The sequence below is a fragment of the Pelophylax lessonae genome, assembly GCF_965119305.1.
Source record: "Pelophylax lessonae genome assembly, chromosome: 5".
In the NCBI taxonomy this organism is placed as follows: Eukaryota; Metazoa; Chordata; class Amphibia; order Anura; family Ranidae; genus Pelophylax; species Pelophylax lessonae.
Genome location: NC_138772.1, coordinates 511,360,666 through 511,385,292, shown reverse-complemented (window position 1 = coordinate 511,385,292; position 24,627 = coordinate 511,360,666). Strand labels below are relative to the sequence as shown.

General features: G+C 48.3%; 1 protein-coding gene across 2 annotated transcripts in view; it reads left to right on the top strand.

Moving 5' to 3' along the window:
- Positions 1-231: 231 nt before the first annotated feature.
- ZHX2 (zinc fingers and homeoboxes 2) overlaps positions 232-24,627 on the top strand; it is a 112,081-nt gene continuing 87,685 nt past the window's right edge. Inside the window, exon 1 of one of the 2 annotated variants that reach the window (XM_082258224.1) lies at positions 232-476. The gene's annotated coding sequence lies outside the window, so the exon portion shown is untranslated. Of the gene's footprint in view, positions 477-24,542; positions 24,597-24,627 lie in introns of those variants that run through there. The other variant, XM_082258225.1, reaches the window with a different exon arrangement.

Genomic DNA, 24,627 nt, shown 5'->3' with positions numbered 1-24,627 from the left:
ACCAGCCCCCTCTATCCTCTCCCCCAGCACACAGATCCCCCTGCCATGTCTTTACTAGTATTCTGTATACTCTGCCCCCCCCCCCCCTCAAACACGTGGTCGGGATCAACAGTTGTCTCCTCGATGACACCCTGAACTTTCCATCCCCCACAATGTGTCCCCCCCCCCCCCCCCCGATGTCGGTGGAATAGAAGGGATCGGATGAAGTGATCGGTAGGCCCCGCCCCTCTCTCCCCTCCCCCCCTGACAATGGGCGCTCCGGGGAGATGTCAGTGCGCAACTTTGCGCAAGATCGGAGCGGCGATCCGGCGGAGTTGCGGAGTATCGTATGCAAATCGGGCGGATGACGTGACAGATCATGTGGCTTTTGGCGTAGATTCCCCGCTGATGGTCGGAGGATTTCTGTGTATTCCGATGGCAATCTCCCGGCCCGGGGAGCACCGACCGTCCGCCCTCCGATCTCCGTACAACCGCAGGTGAGAAAACTTCCCCCGGGGAGGAGGGGGGGAGGGGACACGTGAGAGGAGCGGGGCACCGGAGATCACACCCCCTCCCCCCACACATAACTCACACCACCAACTTTACACGCTGTTTATCGGGTCACAGTGCGGGGGAGGGGGGCTCACTGCGGGGGGGGGGGTGACGCCCGATCGGGTGTAAGTTGGGGGCGGATGAGCCCCGGGAGGGGGAGGGGAGGGGTGAGCGCATCGACGTTCCCGATGTCGACATAACAGAAAATATGGCGACCGACACAGGGCGTTACGTATAGGAGGAGGAGAGCCGGGGACACCGACCGCCCCCCCCCCCCGACACCTACCGACCCCATCACCCACTGACCGCCCCCCCCCGATCACCGATCCCATCCGATCACCCCCGACACCCACCGATCCGGTCTGTCTGCGATCTACCTGCCGAGACCGGAGCGCTGCACCCCCCCCCCCCCCCAGGATCGGCACGGAGTGAGCACAACCCCCCCCCCAGTTTGCATAGAGGAAGCCAGAACACCCCCCCCCCCAGGATCTGCATGGAGGGTGCACCTCCCCCCCCCCAGGATCTGCATGGAGGGTTCACCCCCCCCCCCAGGATCTGCATGGAGGGTTTCACCCCCCCCCCCCAGGATCTGCATGGAGGGTGCACCCCCCCCCCAGGATCTGCATGGAGGGTGCACCCCCCCCCCCTCAGGATCTGCATGGAGGGTGCACCCCCCCCCCCTCAGGATCTGCATGGAGGGTGCACCCCCCCCCCTCAGGATCTGCATGGAGGGTGCACCCCCCCCCCTGGATCTGCATGGAGGGTGCACCCCCCCCCCCCAGGATCTGCATGGAGGGTGCACCCCCCCCCCCCAGGATCTGCATGGAGGGTGCACCCCCCCTGGATCTGCATGGAGGGTGCACCCCCCCCTGGATCTGCATGGAGGGTGCACCCCCCCTGGATCTGCATGGAGGTAGCACCCCCCCCCAGGATCTGCATGGAGGTAGCACCCCCCCCCCCCAGTCTGCATAGAGGAAGCAGAGCACCCCCCAATCACAGGATCTGCATGGAGGGAGCACCCCCCCAGATCTGCATGGAGGGAGCACCCCCCCCCCAGATCTGAATTAGAGCACCCCCAATCTGCATTTTGGTAGCGAAGCACCCCATAGCCCAAGTGACTTCCTCCTGGATGGATGGATGTGTTGCTATGTGGGGGGGGGTCATACACGGGACAATACAAGTAAACAATCAGCCAAGTGGGACGCAAATGATCGGCCGGTGATGTGTGACGGTTTCCACTGACCAAAGTCGATCGGTTGTGGCAGAAGAGAAATGTATATTTCTGGGTGGATGAGTGAATCCTCCATACAATCGTTGTACCGTCTTCATTCCATTATCCCATCCATAACACAGAACATGGGGCGGCTTCAATACACACCGGCCGATTGATGGGGCAGAAACAATATGGAGCGCACAGCGCCATCTATAGGGGATCTGCACATGGCCGGATAAAACGGAATATTCCATGTCTGATTGTATAGAATGATTGGACGTTGGTGGAGGAATGAGCTTCAACTGGCAGTGGGGTCACCGACCAACCCCGACACCCGCCGATCCCATCACCCGCCGACGGCCCCCGGCGCCTACCGATCCCATCACCCGCCGACGGCCCCCGGCGCCTACCGATCCCATCACCCGCCGACTGCCCCCGGTGCCTACCAATCCCATCACCCACCGACCGATCATTGATCCAATCCCCGACACATCCAATCCCATCCACCAACTGCTCCCCCCCATCCCTGACACCATCTTATCCCACCGACCGCTTCTGACACCCACCGATCCCATCACCCACCCACCGACTGTCCCCCCATCCCTGACACCATCCAATTCCACCAGCGACACCCACCGATCCCACCCACCAATCCGGTCCGTCTGCTATCTACATGCCGAGACCGGGACGCTACCCCCCCCCCCCCCCCCCGGATCTGCATGGAGGGAGCACCCCCCCCCCGCTTCCCGCACTGCATTGTAAATCCTCCATGCGATCTGCTGCAGGATTGCAAAACAGCGCGATTGCCAGAATCGAATCCTATAGGTGTGAACACTTATGCAATGTGATTTCGGGGGGTCCTGCACTATTTTAGTGTAGATGTGATTTCAGCCATACAAACCTGTGCGAATCGCTCAGACTTAGAAAAAGGTTCCTGCACTACTTGGGGGCGACTTCACATCGGCTTGCATTGACTTCTAATAAAGAAGTTGTTTGCAAGCTGCGCTGAAGTTGGGCGACTTTGAAGCCGCCGCAGTATAAACCGAGCCCAAGGCCCCTTCACATTTGTATGAGACCTGAAAGTTATGTGACTTTAACATGACCTGAAGCAATGCCTGTGTAATCATGAGGTCTCTGGACCGTAAGTCGCATCAAAGTCGGACTAAAGTAGTGCAGGGACTACTATGAAGTCGCTGAGACTTGAAGTTGCATAGATATGAATGGTACTCATTGGAAATCATGGAGTACGACTTGTCATGTGACTTTACAATCCCAAGTTGCAGGAAAAGTCGCACAAGTGTGAAAGGGGTCTAAAAGACGGGTGAACCCAGGCTCAAATAAAAAAAAAAAAAAAAAAATTCCAGTCTGTACAAAAAACAAAGATTGTGGAGGGGGCGGGAACACAAGTAGTGAGGGTCAGGAAAGGGGAGGGGCCTTTTAAACTTTCTGATTTGTTTCCTTTAGGGGGGCGGAGCCAATCATCTCTCTAAGGCTCCATTCACACCAATGCGTTTTTTCATGCTTTTTTTTTTTTTTGCAGAAACGCAGGACATTTATTTATTTTTAACATGGGTTCCCATGGATCTCTTTCACATCAATACATTTTTGGGCCTCTGCGCTTTAGAAAGGATCAGAGACTTTTTTTAAATGCAAAACAGTCCTTTTTTTTTTTGCATTTTTGATTCAATAGACTTCAATTGAGAAGCTGCAGAGAAGCATGCAGAGGGTTTTTACTGCAATTTGCATTTTTAAATCTGCCCAGCAAAAAAAAAAAAAAAAACGCAAATTGTGTTCAAAAACGCAAAAAGCACCGCAGAAACGCTCAAAAGCAACACGCATAGGAGTGGCCTTAAACTGGATACACGCTATACAACTTTTGTTAGATTTCCTGCCTGATTATATACAAATTGTAAAGCTGGATACACACTATACAATTGTCTTTAGATTTTTTCCTTAAGGCTGCATTCACATGTCAGCTTATAATCGCGGGCAGAACCGCCGCGGTTCCGCCCGCGATTCGGAGATTTATTGCAAATCGCGGGACGCCTAGCGTTGCCCGTTGATTTGCAATAGCCCCCCAAACGCCGAGCGATGTTGCCGCGATTTACGCCCGCCGAATCGCGGCAACATCGCGCAAACAAAATCGCGGGACGCAATTCGCTCCAAAGAAGCTCTTGTACTTTTTTGGAGCGTATTGCGTCCCGCGATTTTGTTTGCACGATGTTGCCGCGATTCGGCGGGCGTAAATCGCGGCAACATCGCTCGGCGTTTGGGGGGCTATTGCAAATCAACGGGCAACGCTAGGCGTCCCGCGATTTGCAATAAATCTCCGAATCGCGGGCGGAACCGCGGCGGTTCTGCCCGCGATTATAAGCTGACATGTGAATGCAGCCTTAGGGTTACCAAAACCAACACTTTCAATTTGTATGCATCTGGCAGACCCTTGCACTACATATTTGAAGATAAATATGACAACAAAAGTTCTGTATTGTTCAGCTTAAGTGTTTAGGTGTGACCTCAATATTATATGGTTTTGGTAAATCTAAAGGAAAAAATCTAAAGACAATTGTATAGTGTGTATGGTCCATTAGTAGCTGGCCTGGAAGATGAAGGGGGAAGTTGCTTGTGTGGGGCCAATCAGTGTCGTCTTTTGTGGTGTGTAGGGTTTTTTTTTTTTTTTTTTTCCTATGCAGCTTTGTATATATAAAATGATCTGTATATGGTGGCCATGCAATAAAACCGAAAGATTGCACATTGGTCAAACAGCAGATAGTGCAGGGTTCAATCAGCTTAATTAACAGGTACTTTTGTGGAAGGATCTGGGGCTCTAAAATACCCCAAACCCCTCCTCTGCACTTAAAAGCATTCAAAACGCCAAGTTTGGCTGTTTTGAATGCTGTCATTTTTTTTAATTTGGCGCCGAGTACGTGGAAGTGGGGGGGGGGGGGGGGACGTCCCCTCCCGCTCCTTGTAATGACAGCCAACCATCAGCTATGGACACCAGTACTGGGGTGATGCCTCTAGCTGCAGACATTACCCCGGTACAGCACTTTCCCGAAATATCGGCAATATTGGAAACCTCCAGCGCCGATTCCAATATATCAGGGAAAGTGCATATCGGCCCTCAATATATCAGCTTTGCCAATAATCGGTCAATCCCTCAAATATGTGGTGTGTATATAATGTGTGTGTGTGTATATATGTTGCAAATTTCTTTCTTGCAACCAAATTTGCACGATTCCCCCATCAACACGGACCGTGCCGACTGGAATCCATCCAGCCAAACCATTGTGTTCTCCCAGAGGGGAGGGAGAAGACGGTGATTATCGCTAGCGGCCGTAGCAGCTACTTGCGATGATCTCAAGGGAATCTGGTGGTTTGGTTGTATCCAAGTTGATTGATCGTTCAGCCTGCCCCATAACGGTTGGAATCTCAGTAGTTTCCTGCTGAACGGTGTATGGCCGACCTCATACCTGCGTGATTTTTAGCACAACTCAAGGAATCCCATTATTGTCTATGGGACCCGTTCACACCTTTGCAATGTGCTTCTGTGCAACTTGGAAAAAGGTGCCGTACATGACAGAGACTCCCCCAGCCAGTCACCATGGTGTAGAAATAGGCATGTGACAGTATCCGATTTCCATGCTGTGATTAATTAAGGTTTTGCCACGGTATTCAATTAAAATTTTTACATTTCTACCTCACTACAATGTCATTGCTGAATTCAAGGACTTTGGTTCACTTTTGCACATTATTATATAGTCAGTCAGTACAGACTCTGTGAACCAGGCCTAATATAAGCCATCAAGCAGTGTCTGGCCTACCTGGTGCTGACTGGTCCTGACGCTCCGATCCGAGGGCCTGGTCATTAAAGAGGAAGTAAACCCTCCTCAGGAAGTTGTACCTATAGGTAAGTCTATGATAAGGCTTACCTATAGGTACTGTAAATATCTCCTAAACTTGCACCGTTTAGGAGATATTTACCTTTAATGGAGCCAGTGACGTCACTGGCGCATGCGCTCTGAAGGAACGGCTGATCGTGCCGTTCCTTCAGAGCCCCGTGCCGTGACCGTCGGCTCCTGCGCGCGTGCGCGGGAGTGACGTCACCGCGGCTCCGGCCAATCAGATGGCCGGATGCTGCGATCCCGGAAGACGGGCGACATGTCATGTCGCCCGTCATACAGGTAAGAGAGCGGCACGGCGGGGGCTCGTTCTAAGGTAAGTATTTCATAATGAGCTAGTATGCGATGCATACTAGCTCATTATGTCTTTCTATTGCAGGTTGTAAAAAAAAAAAAAAATTTTAAAACGAGTTTACAACCTCTTTAAGTCGGCAAATCCTTGCGGTCCAGAAGTGGTTAAACCTGCAGGAGGACCGGTGTCTTTTTATTTATAAATTACTTTACTATTGCTTTAGGCCTGGTTCACATTTGCACAGGCATAGCAGCCCATTGATTCGAATATATATGTGTGTTGTATGTGTACGTGTGTGTATATATGTGTGTGTGTGTATATATAATATATATATTAGAGCTGCACGATTAATCGTATGAAAATCGCGATCTCGATTCACCCCCCCTGACGATCTAAACCTGACTTATGCTCGATTCTTTGCATAGCTGAGGGAGCAGAGAAAACAGCTGTGGAAAACTCCCAGTAACTATAAACAAAATGATTACATTGTATCTTTCCTCCCTCAAACGCCTATCAGCATTAGGCTCCATGTACACGGGACGTTGTTAAAAGTCCCTTTGAATGCTGGAATTTTTAGGACGTTTGAAACGTCCGTTCGGTCGCGTTTGTACCCGCGTTTAGCAGCGTTTGCGGGCGTTTGCGTTTAGAAGCGTTCCTAGAGGTCAAAAAAATTATTCCCCTTTAAAATGGAAAAACGCGAACGCTAAACGCGGGTCATCGCGTTCAGACGCGTTCGGACGCGTTTGTGCGTTTGAAACGCCGGGAAACACACGTTTGAATGCAAATAATTGCGTTCTAAAAACAGTCCCTGAACGCAACTGCCTGCAAATGACTGTAAACGACCTGGTGTACATGGACAGATAAGATAAAATGTAGATGGGTTCAGGGGCTTCTGAAAAAAACGCCCAACTGCTCCTAAACGGCCATTTCCAGCGTCCCGTGTACATGGAGCCTAAGTCTCCCACTAACTATAAACAAAATGATTACATTGTATCTTTTCCTTCCCTCTGCCAGGGAGAAAGGAAGTTTAACCTCTTAAAGACTGGATCTTTTTCTGACATTTGTTGCTTGCAAGTTAAAATCATTTTTTTTTTTTTTGCTAGAAAAGTACTTAGAACCCCCAAACATTTTATATATTTTTTTAGCAGAGACCCTACAGAATAAAATGGCGATTGTTGTAATATTTTATGTTACACTGTATTTGCGCAGCAGTCTTTCAAACGCAATTAATAAACTTTAATGAATAAAAAAACGTAACAGTAAAGTTATCCCAATTTTTTTTTGTTACACAGAGAATCGTGATCTTTATTCCAAGCTAAAAAATCGTGATTCTCATTTTGGCCAGAATCGTGCAGCTCTAATATAGATATATAATATAATCTATCCACAGTATATAGTGGGTAGGTAGGTACTTGCAGAGATTTGCTTGTAGTAGGCAGTGGCTCTGTGGCTGAGCCCAGGGGGAAGCATGCGGCTGCAGTATAGAGCAAAGCCGCTGCTTCATGTGTATGGCTCCTCCTCTCACAGGCGGAGTACATCTGATATCACTCCGCCTGTGAGCCGGCCCTATACAGGAAGTAGCGGCTTCGTTCTAGTGGATGGAGAGCTGAGCCGAGAGTCCAACACAGCGGGGAGACGCGAGGGGAAGCCCAGCAGACAGAAATATACGGTATTTTAAAAATGATGGTGATATGCAATACCGTGGATATGTGATATTGCATAACCATAAACCGGCATATGTACAAATCTAATCAGCTTTAGAGTACAAGTCTCTGACTAGGCCATGCCCACAGATGTTTCACCCCGCCCACCAGGGTTTCAAGTTTAACTGAGGGCAAAACTTAGTTTTTTATTGCTGTCTGTGTCCCCGTTGTGTCCCCGTTGGGGAGATTCTCCCTCTGTTTACCATTATCATTGAAAGTGAAGTAAAAGAGGGGAAATCCTTCCAATGGGGACACTAGTTTTGGTGACCTGGGGGTCCCTTAATTTGCAGGGATTTCCTCTCACTTCCTGTTTGGCTATGGGACAGGAAGTGAAGGGAAATCTCCACAATGGGACACATGAGAATATCAGATGATTGATCATCCAATTTGTTTTTTTCCCATGCTAGTCTCCCATTAAAATGAAGAGGTGACTCAACTCCTGAAAATCCTGGTACAACAGAATACACATCTTCGGAAGTGATGTCATGTGTTGTAATTTGGCCCCTTGCACACTTATGCAACTTTTCCTGCAACTTGGGACTGCAAAGTTGCATGACAAGTCGTACTCAATGATTTGCAATGAGTACCGTTCATATCTGTGCAACTTTAAAGTAGTCCCTCCCTGCACTACTTTGTTCCTACTTTAATGCATTTTGAGGTCCATAGACAGCTTCAAGTCCAGGCAAAATTGCGCAACTTTTAGGTTGCACAAGTGTGAAAGTGGCCTTAGAGGTGCACCGGACATTTTGGTGCTGAAAATGATAGTTTTTAAAAAATATTTATTATTTTGTATTTATAAATTGTATTCTGATCGATTTTTTTTTAAATTAATATCAATTTAAATAAATAGGAATTTGTCGGCCATTATTGGCACCTTTATCGCAAGAAAAGCTGGTCCATTACGTTTCCGTTGTGGTGTTAAAAACCCTGACTGCTGCATTTCGCACCTCCCTGTTGAAATTAAGGGTGCACCGATCCGACTTTCTTGTCCCGATACCGATATCTGGCATTGTGTATCTGCCGATACCGATCCGGAACTACACACATACACAATATGCATGCGGCTGCAGTACAGAGCAAAGCCGCTGCTTCCTGTGTACGGCTCCTCCATTCACAGGCGGAGTGCATCTGATATCACTCCGCCTGTGAGCCGGTCCTATACAGGAAGAAGCGGCTCCCATCCCATACTACTACTACACCAAGTAAGGGACGGCTGAGCCGGGACTCAGCAAAACCAGATCAGTGCAGTGGATCGGCGGCTCCGTGCAAGTAAGGGACGGCTGAGCTGGGACTCGGCAAAACCGGATCGGCCCACGGATCGGCGGCTCCGTGCAAGTAAGGGACGGCTGAGCTGGGACTCGGCAAAACCGGATCGGCGGCTCCGTGCAAGTAAGGGATGGCTGAGCCGGGACTCAGCAAAACCGGATCAGCCCACGTATTGGTGGCTCCGTGCAAGTAAGGGACGGCTGAGCCGGGACTCAGCAAAACCAGATCAGTGCAGTGGATCGGCGGCTCCGTGCAAGTAAGGGACGGCTGAGCTGGGACTCGGCAAAACCGGATCGGGCCACGGATCGGCGGCTCCGTGCAAGTAAGGGACGGCTGAGCTGGGACTCGGCAAAACCGGATCGGCGGCTCCGTGCAAGTAAGGGACGGCTGAGCCGGGACTCAGCAAAACCGGATCAGCCCACGTATTGGTGGCTCCGTGCAAGTAAGGGACGGCTGAGCTGGGACTCGGCAAAACCAGATTGGCAGCTCCGTGCAAGTAAGGGACGGCTGAGCTGGGACTCGGCAAAACCAGATTGGCAGCTCCGTGCAAGTAAGGGACGGCTGAGCCGGGACTCAGCAAAACTGGATCGGTGCAGTGGATCGGCGGCTCCATGCAAGTAAGGGACGGCTGAGCTGGGACTCAGCAAAACCGGATCGGCGGCTCCGTGCAAGTAAGGGACGGCTGAGCCGGGACTCCGCATTGGATCAGCCCCTGGATCGGTTCATTTTACCAATCCCCCCCCCCCCCCGATCCAGCTATTGTGGCAGTATCGGTGCCGATATCCGATCCGAATATCGGATCGGTGCATCCCTAGTTGAAATGCATTGAAAATGCATCATTAAGGCACCCGTGTTACATTTTTTTGATGTCACATGACCTATGAAAAACAAACCATAAGCCCAGTAAAATCGCCGCAAATTTGCGGCTTAATAGTGTGTTTTTTCGGCGCCATTATCAGCACCTTTTTTCTTGTATCGGCAAATTGCCAGTTAAAACCATTGTTTTCCCATATGTTTTGGCAGCCAAAATTTGGGTGCACCTCTGGTTGTAATGTATTCCCTCGTTTCTGAGCATGCTGTTTTGCAATTTGTTCTTCTGATTTTATTTCAGACGAAAACTATACCAATTGGTGCCGGTTCACATTTGTGCGGTGCGGGAACGCTGCAAATATGCAGCGTGTTCTCGCATCGCATCCGCACCCCTGGCAGTTCACACTGCCATATGCGATACGCAGGGGGTGTCAATTAAAAGTTAACACCCCCAGTTGAGATCGCATATCGCAGTGCGATCTGTAAGTTTGCACAGAATCGGATCGCACAAGTGTGAACCACCATGCGGTCCGATTCTGCTGCGGATAAAAAAAGAGTCCGGTGCGTGTTTAGTGCGATTTCGGTGAAAATTCAGCCATACAAAGTGTATGGCTGAATTTACACCGCACATGAGATCACATGTAATTTAGGAGCAGTGCGCTCCGAATTACATGCGATCTCTGTGATCGCACAAATGTGAACCGGGGCTTAGTTGTGTACATGAACGCTGCTTGCGGTTTTCTGTAGTGGACCGGAGCTCACCTCAAGGTTCCATATACTGTCTTATTTCTAGGCACTGTTGCTGAGCCGCCATGCGTAGAAATGAATGAAATGTCATTTAGACATTTTTAATAAAGTTGTCAGAAGAAGAAAAAAAAAGTACATGGTGTCATGTGCTTCCATGCTCATTGCTCCGCCCCCTCGCCAGACTTCACACTGACAGCTGTCTGCTCAGGAGAGCCCTGCGTGTTACCGCATGTGATCGGAGATGTGGTCACATGACCCCGGTCACACCTGTGCCATGTTATGTGTGACTATACACAACAAAAGGCTTACTTTTATTTCTTTGTAGTGTGATCACACCTGTGCATTTCTCATGTGTGCGTCTTTTATAGTGTCAATTCCCAATATAATATCCATAGGGTTCAATGAGTCTATGGAGCTGATAACATTAAAAAGATAAACACCTGGGAGAACATTAAAAAAAAACTGCATGTGCAAGCGTGATCCCAGCTTTACAGTGATTGTAAACCCCAAGTAAAAATATTCTAAGAATCCTGCGCTAAGTGATAAATGAAATTTAAAAATTGTGCTGATAATGAAGAAAAGAAAGCAGCAATACACTTGATCTATAGAAAAAACCAAATACAACAATAATAACGCAATGTTTAGCGCTACACATTGTGTTATTATTGTAAACCCCAAGCCCTGGTTCACATGCGTGCGATTTGTCATGCGATTTTTGAATTGTAAAAATTGTACAGGTCACATCCCGTTACTGGCAATGGAATGGTTCAAATCATTGCTACTTTTTTTTTTTTTTGCGATTTCATTGCGGCTTGCATTGACTTCTGTGAAGTGATAAGCTGCAATGAAAGCAGAGGTCCAAATCGCACTGATCTGCAGCTTTGAAATCGTGCTGAAGTAGCGCAATTTCAAAGCCGCTCTTGCATATACCTATACCCAGTGAAGTGACTGGCCTCAGGTGATACTGAGATGAAAAGAATCCTCCTACTTAAGTTGTACCTGTTTATGTGCAGTTTTCCCATGCAGTCATCCATTCAAAGTCCAGAATCTATGCAGCTTGTCTGAGCTGTCAGAAAACAGTGAGTGGGGAGGTGAAAATTACACTCTGCAGTGTGGGATGGGATAACTCCCCCCCCCCCCCCCCCCCCTTTCAGGCTGGGTTCACATATGTCCAGCTGCGGTTTGCAGTCTGGAGTCCGGTGCGTTTGTGTTTACCGGTTCTGGTGTGATTCAGGGCTGAATTTGTTTCCCTGTACCGGACACAAAAACGCATAGGACCCTTTTCAAAACTGCTCCGGACATGTGAACCGGCTCCATTGGTAACATTCACATGTCATGCGAATTGGATGCGGTCTAAAACACCCAATTTGCATATTTGTGAACTTGGCCTCACACAGGAACAGAGCTGAGGCTGTCAATCGCAGGTTGTGTGTTGGAGATTAATCCCTTGTCACCTTTTTTCTCTTGGTGTCAGAAAAACTTGTCAGAAGTGACTCGTGCTGATAGCCAAGGAATGAAGCAGCAGATATAAATGACACTTAAGCCCCGTACACACGTACTGATCGTCGGCCGAACGATCGGCCGTCTTTTGTCCAGGGCTGTCGTGTCTGCTGAAAACTGCAAAAGACTGCACACAAATTTTGTTGGCCAACAACAGCCGACTGCAAAAGTGATGTCATGTGATGGTTAACTTTCCTTGTCTTTTTTTCTTTTCTGAGCATGCCCAGTCTTGCTCATCTGCTGTCTGTCAGCCGAAATCTGTACTGACTGGCAAACAATCGGCCGTTCTGGTGTTGGCCAACAAAAATTTTAAAGTCTGCACACCCGATTCTGTTCGGCCGAAAATGCGCTGTCGGTTGTCGGAAGCATCATACTAACAAGCCTACAATCGGCCGATCGGTCATCGGCCGAATATTTACGGCCGACAATCGCTACGTGTGTACGGGGCTTATGTGCTCTGGACTTAGACAAATACACACTATAGAGGGATATACTCTGTTCATATTTTATGTCAATATTAATGACACCCCAAACTCCTCTGCCTGCACTGGATCGCATGGTACAAAAGTACCACAAAATCTGGTTGCAGTGCATTTTTTTTTTTTTTTTTTTATTGCATCAATGTGTGCTTTTGGCCCAATGGTATCTGTTCCGTGAAAAATCCATACCCGTGAGAAAACCATACCCTCGTCACTTCCGGTTCCGCTACGGAGGGTATGGATTTCTCACGGTAGTTAAACTTGCGGCGCTTACATTAAAACAGCTCATCTGAAACGTAAATCATCTCCGCTCTTCGCCCTGTCACTGCCCTCATCTCCGGTAATAAATATAAAAGCGGATCACGGAGCCGCGATCGCCGTCACATTTACATCTCATACACCCGCCGCCGCTTTTATATTTATTACCGGAGATGAGGGCAGTGACAGGGCGAAGAGCGGAGATGATTTACGTTTCAGATGAGCTGTTTTAATGTAAGCGCCGCAAGTTTTACATTATACACAGTGCCGTGAGAATTTCATGCCCACCGAGCATGCGCACTTGTCTAATTCTTTAATGTTCAATCACGTATCCGGGGCTCTGAGCATGCGCACTGCTGCACTGCTCAGCTGTTTCAGCCCGGAAGTGACGAGGGTATGGTTTCTCCACGGGGTATGGTTTTTTAACGTTACAGTATCCAATGGGGGTGCAAGAAAATACACAACTGCACAGAGGAGAAATTCTCATCGCATTTGGACCAAAGTCGCACAGGAACCTTTTTTTGGTCCGCACCAGAATCGTATTGCATGGGTGTTCACACCTTTGTGATCCGATTCCTGTCTGTAATGACAGTTCGTACTGCGATATGCAAACTAATCTGGGGGTGTCATTAACTTTGTATTGACACTCCCAGCAGTTGGCTTATGGCAGTGTGAACTGCCTGCGAGTCGTGTTGCGATGCGGGAACCTGCAGTTTATTTGCAGGGAACCAATCTGCTTCCAGGTTTTCTTGTCAAAGCTTAACCACTTGCCGACCGCAATACATTATATATATATATATATATATATATATATATATATATATATATATATATATATACATATATACATACATACATACATACATACATACATCATGGTTTATCGGGATTATGGCTGAAGATATCCACCATAACCCCTGGTGTCGTTTTCTGCAGTTGGCTTTCTCATGAAACCGTTCCAAGCGGCTCATGAGCTGCTGGAATGCTTTCCAAAGCGGCGAGAGGGGACGTCCCCTCCCCCCCCCCCCCCCCCCAAGTCGCAGTAGTGTGAACCGGTGTAACGTTAGAATTACCTACCCCGTGAGAAAAACCTACCCTCGTCACTTCCGGCCAGGAACAGCTGAGCAGTGCAGCAGTGCGCATGCTCCCAGCCCCGGATACGTAATGTATAAGCTGAGGAGCTGAGTAGTGCACATGCACACTAGTATGAAATTATTACTGTGTTCCGTGAAAAAAACCTACCCACGCGGCGGTTACATAAAACATCTCGGCTGCAATACGAGTCATCTCCGCTCCTGTCCCTGTGATTTCCCTCAACTCGGCTAGTAAATATAAAAGCGGCTGTCGGCTCCGTGATTTATCTTTTCATACACCCGCCGCCGCTTTTATATTTACTAGCCGAGATGAGGGAAGTGACAGGGATAGGAGTGGAGATGACTCGTATTGCAGCACAGCTGTTTTAATGTAAACGCCGCATTACACACACTGCCGTGCAACCGGAAGTGACAAGGGTAGGTTTTTCTCAAGGGTAGGTAATTCTCACGGAACACCGGGACTAAATAGTTTTTTTCGGGGGAAAAAATGCTTCCAGGTTCAAGATGGAGAGGGGCCGGTGAATGCAGCGCGAAATCTCGCGCATGCCCAGTACTATGCGATCGGCATAGTATAGGGATGCCTATCATTGCGTTATTTTCTGTTTGCAAATAGCGCGATGAGAGGAGCGGCCGGCCGCCTACATCACTGCCCATTGCATCCTGGGAGTGATGAGTAAGAGCTCCCAGGATGCATTGCGGGACAGGAAGTGACGGCGCGTGCCGTGGCCACAGAGGGAGGAAGTGGAAGGAAAGGTGAGTATATTTTCTTCAATAATAAGGTAAGTAAAAAAAAAATCTTAACTACTCATTTGTTTTTCAGGTAACAAATAAGCAAGCGGATGGCCCCAAAATCGATTAGGTCGATTTTTGTGGCCGGAACTCCACTTTAAGCTGGATACACACTATATACAACTTTTTTTTGTTTGATTTCCTTTAGATTTGCCTTCCACTATGTAGTGCAAGGACCTGCCTGATTGCATGCAAACAAAGTAAAAGTGTCATATTTTATATGATTTTGTAAATCTAATGGAAAAAATCTAAAGAAAATTGTATAGTGTGTACCCAGCTTTAGAAGCTGATTGGCTACCATGCACAGCTGCACCAGATTCACCGGTCAGTCTTCCCTATTGCATTCAATGAGGGCCCCGTCACACTGATCAGTGGTTAAAGTGCTTTTGGTGTGGTTAACGAGTGGACCAAAAATTTATAACAAAGTATAACAAAAGGCAAAATCTTTTTTTTTTTTTTTTTCTTCTTCATTCTTGGATAGAGGGGAGAGGTGTTAGAACACTTGTCAGTTTTTATTGCTGTCTGTGCCCCCATTCCTCTCTATATTTGTCCTGTTTTACCATTATCAGTGAAAGAAGAAGAAAATCCAAAATTTTGGGTATCCCCAGAAAAGGGGAACTCTTCCAATGGGGTCACTAGTTCTAGATTCGCTAAATTTGCAGGGATTTTGTCTCACTTCCTGTTTTGCCTGTGGGACAGGAAGTGAAGGGAAATCTCAGCAATACAATGCAGATGGCAAAAGTAAACCTTACAGGGGTTATAACCCCCCCTTACTCTATCCAAAAGGGGGAAAAAAAAGTTTTGTCCCACATGCCGTATTTTTGGGGCATGTTTAAAAAGCGCATCTAAAACGCAGCTCATTAACCACTTTACCACCGGAGGATTTTGCTGTCTTCCGTCCAGGCCACTTTTTGCGATTCGGCGCTGTGCGACTTCAACTGACAATTGCGCGGTCCTGCGACGCCGTACCCAAACGAAATTTACGTCCTTTTTTTCCCACAAACAGAGCTTTCTTTTGGTGGTATTTGATCACCTGTGCGATTTTTACTTTTTGCGCTATAAACAAAAAAAGAGCGTTTATTTTGAAAAAATAACAATATTTTTAACATTTTTTTTATATGAAATTCCCCCAAAAAAAGATGTAAAAACCAATTTTTTAAAATTTTTTTGGCCAATTTGTTTTCTGCTACATATGTTTGGTAAAAAAAAATCACAATAAGCGTATTTTGATTGGTTTGCGCAAAAGTTATCGTGTTTACTAACAAAGGGAAAGATTTCTGTCATTTTTGGTGTTTTTTTTTTTTTTTTTTAACGCGTAATGGCGGCGATCTGCGATTTTTTTTTTTTTTTTTTTTTTTTTTTTTTTTTTTTTTTTTTTTTTTGTGGGACTGCGACATTGCGGCGGACAGATCGGACCCTTGACTGACATTTTTGACATGACACTGGCAGGGAAGGGGTTAATTTTATTGGAGAGGGAGGGGTTAATGTATGCCTGGTGCTTACTGACGTGTAGGGGGGGAGGTGACTGAGTGACTCAGGGACAGATCGGATGTCCAGCTATGCTGAACAGTCCGATCTGTCACTATGGAGATCCGTCCGCTTGTGTTTACACAGGCGGGCGGATCTCCACACTAGATCCCCGTCGATCGGGGCAGAGCAGCGGCGATCGCTGCTGCTCCTCCCCTGGCCCGACTCCCGCTGTGAATGAAAACAGCGGGAGCGAGCCTCCAGCGGCGCGCAAGCGCCGCCCAGAAGGGGAGTGTCTGACGACGTTAATACTACGTCGTCAGACGATAACGAGCCACTCTGCCGCAGTAGTATTACTGTGAGCGGACGCAAAGTGGTTAAAATGAGTAGAAAATGCATCAAAAGCACAGTGCTTGTAATTTTGGTGGGTTTTTTGAGTCATATGTTCATGTTTTATGCCTAGGAAGTCTGGCAACCAGAAAACGCATAAAAAGTAGTGAAAATGCATATGCGTTTCTGGGGGCGGTTAACACTAGGAATCACACAGGAACTCATTGTGTGTTCCCGGTGGATTTGCAAGCACTTCAGTGCAGTGCAGGTTGAGCCCATGCACGCACTGCCATTGGATCGCATGGTACTTCGGTACCAATTGATTCAGTGCAGGCAAACTTGCTGCGTTTGCAACCTGTGTCTGGGTGTCATTAATATTGACACCCACTGCAGTGTGTTTTGAATGTGGTACAGGAAACTCGCACGGAACGCATGTTTCCCACACTGCTCTCTGGTGTAAACAGGGCTTTACCACAGTTCTTTTCTCCTCAGTGGAGCAATGTGAAGGGGCCCAGAGTCTACACAACTGCGAGGCAAAAACTTCCAATGCAGTTCAGCACACAAATAAAAAATAAATAAAAAAATAAAAAAAAGACAACTGTAGTGCTTCCTGGATGCCTGCCAGCCACTGCTATACCATCATCTGAAAAGTGATCCAACACAGATCACATTTCAGAGGTTAGTAAGCGTTGTTTCCTGTCTGAAAGAGCTCTTAGAAATTTTAAAATATCGGTCACTTAGTATAAGGATAGAATTTTTATTTCTTTTTGCCATGTGAATTGAGCCTTAAGCAGGTGATTGATCCCTAAATTAATGGGAAGTCTCGGGTGTATCTCGTCTATGGTGGATCAGGTCTGTAGGGAGAAGTTTCAGGCGTTTCCCCTCACTCCCCGCGTCCCCCCAATCCTCGTTTCCCCGCGTCCCCCCAATCCTCGTTTCCCCGCGTCCCCCCAATCCTCGTTTCCCCGCGTCCCCCCAATCCTCGTTTCCCCGCGTCCCCCCAATCCTCGTTTCCCCGCGTCCCCCCAATCCTCGTTTCCCCGCGTCCCTTCAACCCCTCGCTCCCCGCGTCCCTTCAACCCCTCGCTCCCCGCGTCCCTCCAACCCTGCGTCTCCCAATTCTCGCTTGCCCGCGTCCCTCCAACCCCTCACTTGCCCGCTTCCCTCCAACCCCTCGCTTCCCCAATCCTCGCTGCCGGCGTCCCTCCCGCCCCCCCAACCTCTCCAACCCCTCGCTTCCCCGCATCCCTCCAACCCCGCGTCTCCCAATCCTCATTCCCGCGTCCCTCCAACCCCGCGTCTCCAACCCCTCGCTTGCCCGCGTCCCTCCAACCCTGCGTCTCCAACCCCTTGCTTGCCCGCGTCCCCCCAACCCCTCCAACCCCCGCGTCCCTCCAACCCCCGCGTCCCTCCAACCCCCGCGTCCCTCCAACCCCCGCGTCTCCCAATGCTCGCTCCCCGCGTCCCTCCAACCCCGCGTCCCTCCAACCCCTCGCTTGCCCGCGTCCCTCCAACCCGAGTCTCCCAATCCTCCAACCCCGCGTCCCTCCAACCCCGCGTCCTCCCAATCCTTGCTCCCCGCGTCCCTCCAACCCTTCGTCTCCCAATCCTCGCTTGCCTGCGTCCCTCCAACCCCTCGCTTGCCTGCGTCCCTCCAACCCCTCACTTGCCTGCGTCCCTCCAACCCCTCACTTGCCTGCGTCCCTCCAACCCCTCACTTGCCTGCGTCCCTCCAACCCCTCACTTGCCCGCGTCCCTCCCGCCCCCCCCCCCCAACCTCTCCAACCCCTCGCTTCCCCGCGTCGCCCCAACCCCTCGTCCCCCAATCCTCGCTCTCGGCTTCTCTCCAACCCCTTGCTTCCCCGCGTCCCCCCCCCCCCCCTCCACTAATCTCATAAATGACATTCAAACAAGCCGAGGCTTCCTGAAAACACAAGCCGACGCTCTTCTCATTCAGCCCACTTGCAGTTCTTTTGTCTCTTCCCCCCCCCCCCCTCTTCAACCTGTTTGAGCGCGGCCGGGAACGCCGGGGGTTAAACATGTATGGAGGGTTTTTTTGGATGAGGAATGAATGAGTTTGGAGTGTCAGATAAACTTGTTTATAGGAAGTTCACTTGTGATTTGCTGTTCTGCTCCACCTGATTACTTGACTTCAAAGCCCTATGGTTGGGGGGGGGGGGGGGGGTCTTCAAGTGTTTCCTGGTAGCTTTTGTTTGCTGTAGCTGCGGGAATCCCAGCATTCCTCCTTATTATGGCTTCTTTTTCTTTTAACCTTCAGTTTGATGGCCGCTGTCTTCTCTAGTTATCATGTACTGTGTGGTGTGTATGGACTGCCGAATCCAACATCGGGCCTCTGGGGGGGAGGGGGGAGGGGGGAGGGGGGGGGGGTTTTATATTAAGTTATCAGTTTCTATATAAATTGTAGTTGGCCTGAAATTCTGTGAGTTTAGATCCCAGCACTTCGCCACACTGATGTGGACTGAAAACCGTGGAGTAGTAGTATGTAGCGCTGTTTCTGAGCGCAGCGTGTTGTGCTGTAGTACGCCATATTGCAACCTGTTATTGTTTAATTAAGAAAAACAAATGAAATGTCACTTTAGGATATTTTGATAAAGTTGAGAAAAAAAAAAAAAAAGTCTCTGACCGGCCACAGCCTCTGGCCGTATCTATTCTTTATCATTATATGTTATTTGTGGCCCTTTAGTGGTGTTAGGGGCCACACTATAAGTAAGTTGGCCACCTCTAGCCCCACCGTCTGCACTCCTTTGGCTATATTCATGATCTGCATAAGACAAGTGGCGGTGCCCCCCATAGAGCAAGATACATTCCAGGATGTATAGAGAATGGGTGATGGCTAATCAGCTGCTGGGGGTCACAGCGCCATGTTTGCTCCAGATTCAGTGAATCGGACCCTGTGTTTTGCAATCTGGTTGGTTACAGTAGTCGGTTCTATGCTATATAATCACCTCCTATGTGAGGTGCAGTCATGGCTCACATTACTGTGATGGCGATTCAGTGATGTATATAGTGTGTATGTAATATATATTTTGTCAAAAGTATTGGGACGCCTGCCTTTACACGCACATGAACTTTAATGGCATTCCAGTCTTAGTCCGTAGGGTGCAATATTGAGTTGGCCCACCCTTTGCAGCTATAACCGCTTCAACTCTTCTGGGAAGGCTGTCCACAAGGTTTAGGAGTGTGTCTATGGGAATGTTTGACCATTCTTTTCAGAAGCGCATTTGTGAGGTCAGGCACTGATGTGGACGAGAAGGCCTGGCTTGCAGTCTCTGTTCTAATACATCCCAAAGATGTTCTATCGGGTTGAGATTAGGACTCTGTGCAGGCCAGTCAAGTTCCTCCACACTAAGCTCGCTCATTCATGACTTTATGGACCTTGCTTTGTTCTCTGGTGCGCAGTCATGTTTGAACAGGAAGGGGCCATCCCCAAACTGTTCCCACAAAGTTGCGAGCATGAAATTATCCAAAATGTCTTGGTATGCTGCCGACTTAGGAGCTCCCTTTACTGAATGGAAGGGGCCAAGCCCAACCCCCTGAAAAAAAAACCCACACTATAATCCCCCCTCCACCAAATGATTTGGACCAGTGCACAAAGATCCATAAAGACATGGATGAGCGAGTTTGGGGTGGAGGAACTTGACTGGCCTGCAGAGTCCTGACCTTAACCCGATAGAACACCTTTGGGATGAATTCGAGCACAGATTGTGAGCCAGGCCAACATCAGTGCCTGACCTCACAAATGCGCTTCTGAAAGAATGGTCAAACATTCTGTGGACAGCCTTCCCAGAAGAGTTGAAGCTGTTATAGCTGCAAAGGGTGGGCAAACTCAATATTGAACCCTACGGACAAAGACTGGGGTGCCATTAAAGTTCATGTGCGTGTAAAGGCAGGTGTCCCAATACTTTTGACAATATAGTATAGATATATTTGTGGGTCGGCTGTGTCACCGGAGACTGTCGGAGACCCTTCAGACCTCCAGGCTGGGTTCTGTTGCGGTGACGTTATTCATATTGTCGCTAAAATTAGCACGCTGCTCAGGAAAGGAAGAATGTCCTCTTCTGATTGCGGCTCCATGACCGGTGCCCTTTATACCTCCCTGTCCTGGGAGCGGCACACTGCGGAGAGGTTTGGCCCATGCCCAGGGAAAGGCTCGTTCCCGTTCAAAAAAATCAATGGAAGATTTCTGGTGTATCCCTCAGCCAGATTCACGTTATTGCGCTGCAGTAAAACACATGTTTCCGCAATAAATGTCAGCGCGCTGCATTGTCATTTGTTCTAAAGGCACTCCGGTGCAGCCTGGCGTCACACCCGTGTTTTCAGCATGGCGCAGAGTACTGCCAGAATTGCTCCATGCATCTTTGTGAGCTTCTGCACACGGGATGGTTTGGTGACAATGGTGGCATTTTTGGGCTCCTGGTTGGTACAGGTGCAGCACATAACTCTATGCCAGGCTGGAATATGCTGCAACTGGTCACTGTTTAGGGCTGCATGCACTGAATGCCTTTGCCCCTGAGCATGTGCAGCCCTATAGGGCTCATTCACACCAGTAGTAAATGCAAATGGTTCAACTACAGTTTTACCGCCCACCATAGCAAAGCAGTAGAGCCACCTATGGCTGTACCCATGCCACGTCGGTGATGCTTTGCTTGGTGGCTGCAACAAAACTTATATTACATGTCGCATTCAGCACGGGGTACTGCCGTTAAATGTTACACAGTCAGTGCACATGGTTGCACTGCACTGGTGCTGAGTTTCCTAGGCACGTGCCCTCTGAAAAGTGATCCATCGCAGTTCTGGCTCATTCACACATGTGGCGTTTTGAGTTTCCTAGGCACGTGCCCTCTGAAAAGTGATCCATCGCAGTTCTGGCTCATTCACACATGTGGCGTTTTGAGTTTCCTAGGCACGTGCCCTCTGAAAAGTGATCCATCACAGTTCTGGCTCATTCACACATATGGCTAGCAGGGCCACTCCTCTGAAAAGCAATCTGTAATGGATCGCTTTTCAGAGGGCATTTGACAGGTGATGACTAGAACCCTCAAAATGCCGCACCACAACTGTGTGCACTGAATAGGTGGCAGTAGGGCCTGGAAATACCTGCTGGGTCGTGCTGTTCCAAGCAGTTCCTGCGTTTTTGGGCTCATTCATGCATGCGGCTAACACAGGCGCTCCTCTGAAAAGCAAATGCAGGTACCCCTCTGAACAGCCCCTACTCATTTACGGCAGTACTGCCACCAAACACCACCTATTCAGTGCACACAGTTGTGGTGCGGCATTTTGCAGGGTCCCATCAATGCCTTCTGAAAAGTGTTCTGCCACAGATTCCTTTTCAGAGGAGCGGCTGTTAACCTGCACATGTGAATGATCCCAAACGCAGGTACTGCTCAGAACAGTGCACAGCCACATCATATTTTGGGCAGTACTGCCACTGAGCAGGCACATCATACATACATATATACACAGATATATATATTATGTATGATGTGCCTGTTTGGTGGCAGTACTGCCTGATAGATATATATATATATATATATATATATATATATATATATATATATATATATATATATATATATATATATATATATATATATATCTATGTCCCTCTCAAAAAATTAGCATATTGTGATAAAGTTCATTATTTTCTGTAATGTACTGATAAACATTAGACTTTCATATATTTTAGATTCATTACACACAACTGAAGTAGTGCAAACCTTTTATTGTTTTAATATTGATGATTTTGGCATACAGCTCATGAAAAACCAAAATTCCTATCTCAAAAAATTAGCATATTTCATCCGACCAATAAAAAAAAAAAGTGTTTTTAATACAAAAAAGTCAACCTTCAAATAATTATGTTCAGTTATGCACTCAATACTTGGTCGGGAATCCTTTTGCAGAAATGACTGCTTCAATGCGGTGTGGCATGGAGGCAATCAGCCTGTGGCACTGCTGAGGTGTTATGGAGGCCCAGGATGCTTCGATGGCGGCCTTGAGCTCATCCAGAGTGTTGGGTCTTGCGTCTCTCAACTTTCTCTTCACAACATCCCACAGATTCTCTATGGGGTTCAGGTCAGGAGAGTTGGCAGGCCAATTGAGCACAGTAATACCATGGTCAGTAAACCATTTACCAGTGGTTTTGGCACTGTGAGCAGGTGCCAGGTCGTGCTGAAAAATGAAATCTTCATCTCCATAAATCTTTTCAGCAGATGGAAGCATGAAGTGCTCCAAAATCAGCTAGCTGCATTGACCCTACCCTTGATAAAACACAGTGGACCAACACCAGCAGCTGACATGGCACCCCAGACCATCACTGACTGTGGGTACTTGACACTGGACTTCAGGCATTTTGGCATTTCCCTCTCCCCAGTCTTCCTCCAGACTCTGGCACCTTGATTTCCGAATGACATGCAAAATTTGCTTTCATCCGAAAAAAGTACTTTGGACCACTGAGCAACAGTCCAGTGCTGCTTCTCTGTAGCCCAGGTCAGGCGCTTCTGCCGCTGTTTCTGGTTCAAAAGTGGCTTGACCTGGGGAATGCGGCACCTGTAGCCCATTTCCTGCGCACGCCTGTACACGGTGGCTCTAGATGTTTCTACTCCAGACTCAGTCCACTGCTTCCGCAGGTCCCCCAAGGTCTGGAATCGGTCCTTCTCCACAATCTTCCTCAGGGTCCGGTCACCTCTTCTCGTTGTGCAGCGTTTTCTGCCACACTTTTTCCTTCCCACAAACTTCCCACTGAGGTGCCTTGATACAGCACTCTGGGAACAGCCTATTCATTCAGAAATTTCTTTCTGTGTCTTACCCTCTTGCTTGAGGGTGTCAATGATGGCCTTCTGGACAGCAGTCAGGTCGGCAGTCTTACCCATGATTGTGGTTTTGAGTAATGAACCAGGCTGGGAGTTTTAAAAGCCTCAGGAATCTTTTGCAGGTGTTTAGAGTTAATTAGTTGATTCAGATGATTAGGTTAATAGCTTGTTTAGAGAACCTTTTCATGATATGCTAATTTTTTGAGATAGGAATTTTGGGTTTTCATGAGCTGTATGCCAAAATCATCAATATTAAAACAATAAAAGGCTTGCACTACTTCAGTTGTGTGTAATGAATCTAAAATATATGAAAGTCTAATGTTTATCAGTACATTACAGAAAATAATGAACTTTATCACAATATGCTAATTTTTTGAGAGGGACGTGTGTGTGTGTATATATGTATATATATGTATGTATGTATGTATGTATGTATGTGTGTGTGTGTGTGTGTGTGTGTGTGTGTATATATATATATATATATATATATACACACACATATAGGCAGTACTGCCACCGAAGGGACCTTTTCAGTGCACCCAGTTGTGGCGTAGTACAGCAGCTTTTTGAGAGTCCTCGTCACCTAATGTGTCAAACTCCCTTTGAAAAGTGATCCACTGCAGATCGCTTTTCACAAGAGCGGCTATGTTAGTCGCACGTGTGAACTAGTTCAAATGCAGATACTGCTCAGAACAACACATGGCTGCCATGTATTTCAGCCTGTTGTTGACTTGCTGCTGGCAGCAGGCATTACGCTGCACCCACACCTCCCAGGCTCCTGTAGAAGCGGGTATTTTATGCTGTACGGGCGGATCCGCCTGTGTGCATGCGCGTTACACAACCTATTCAAATGTGCAGATTGACATGTGTGCGCTAAATGCACTGCAGAGATGTCGGTGCGCCCTAAAACCTTGCTTCGCGCTGCGATCTTCTACCTCTAGATTGCACTCCGCAGAGCCGCACTGAACTCTTCACTTATGTCTCTTTAACTGCAAGTCAGAAAAAAGAAAAAAGGCAGGATGAGTTTGGAAAGTTGGGATAGTTTGTTGTTGCCTAGCAACAGGCAGCCCAGTGCGGGGATATGGGAGCAGCGGATACGTGTGATGCCGCCCGCTGACACCGAGCCCATCCAGTTCTGACTCTGCCGCTGACGTCACCCGGAGATGTAAACAAGTTGATTCCAGCGCTGCGCCGTGTTCATTGATCTGCCGCAGGTTTCACTTGGCAGTTGGAGGTTTTCTCTGATCTGGTGACTCAGCCTGAGGTTGGAGATGTGTGCAGCATCTCTCATGCGACCCGTCAGGTCTGAGCCGGTTGTGGTGTACAGCGTGGTGTGCAGGCCGCCGCATTTCCAGGAATGGATGGGAAGTTCTGCTGAAATGGTGAGGCCAGGAAGTGAAGGGTCAGGTCCAG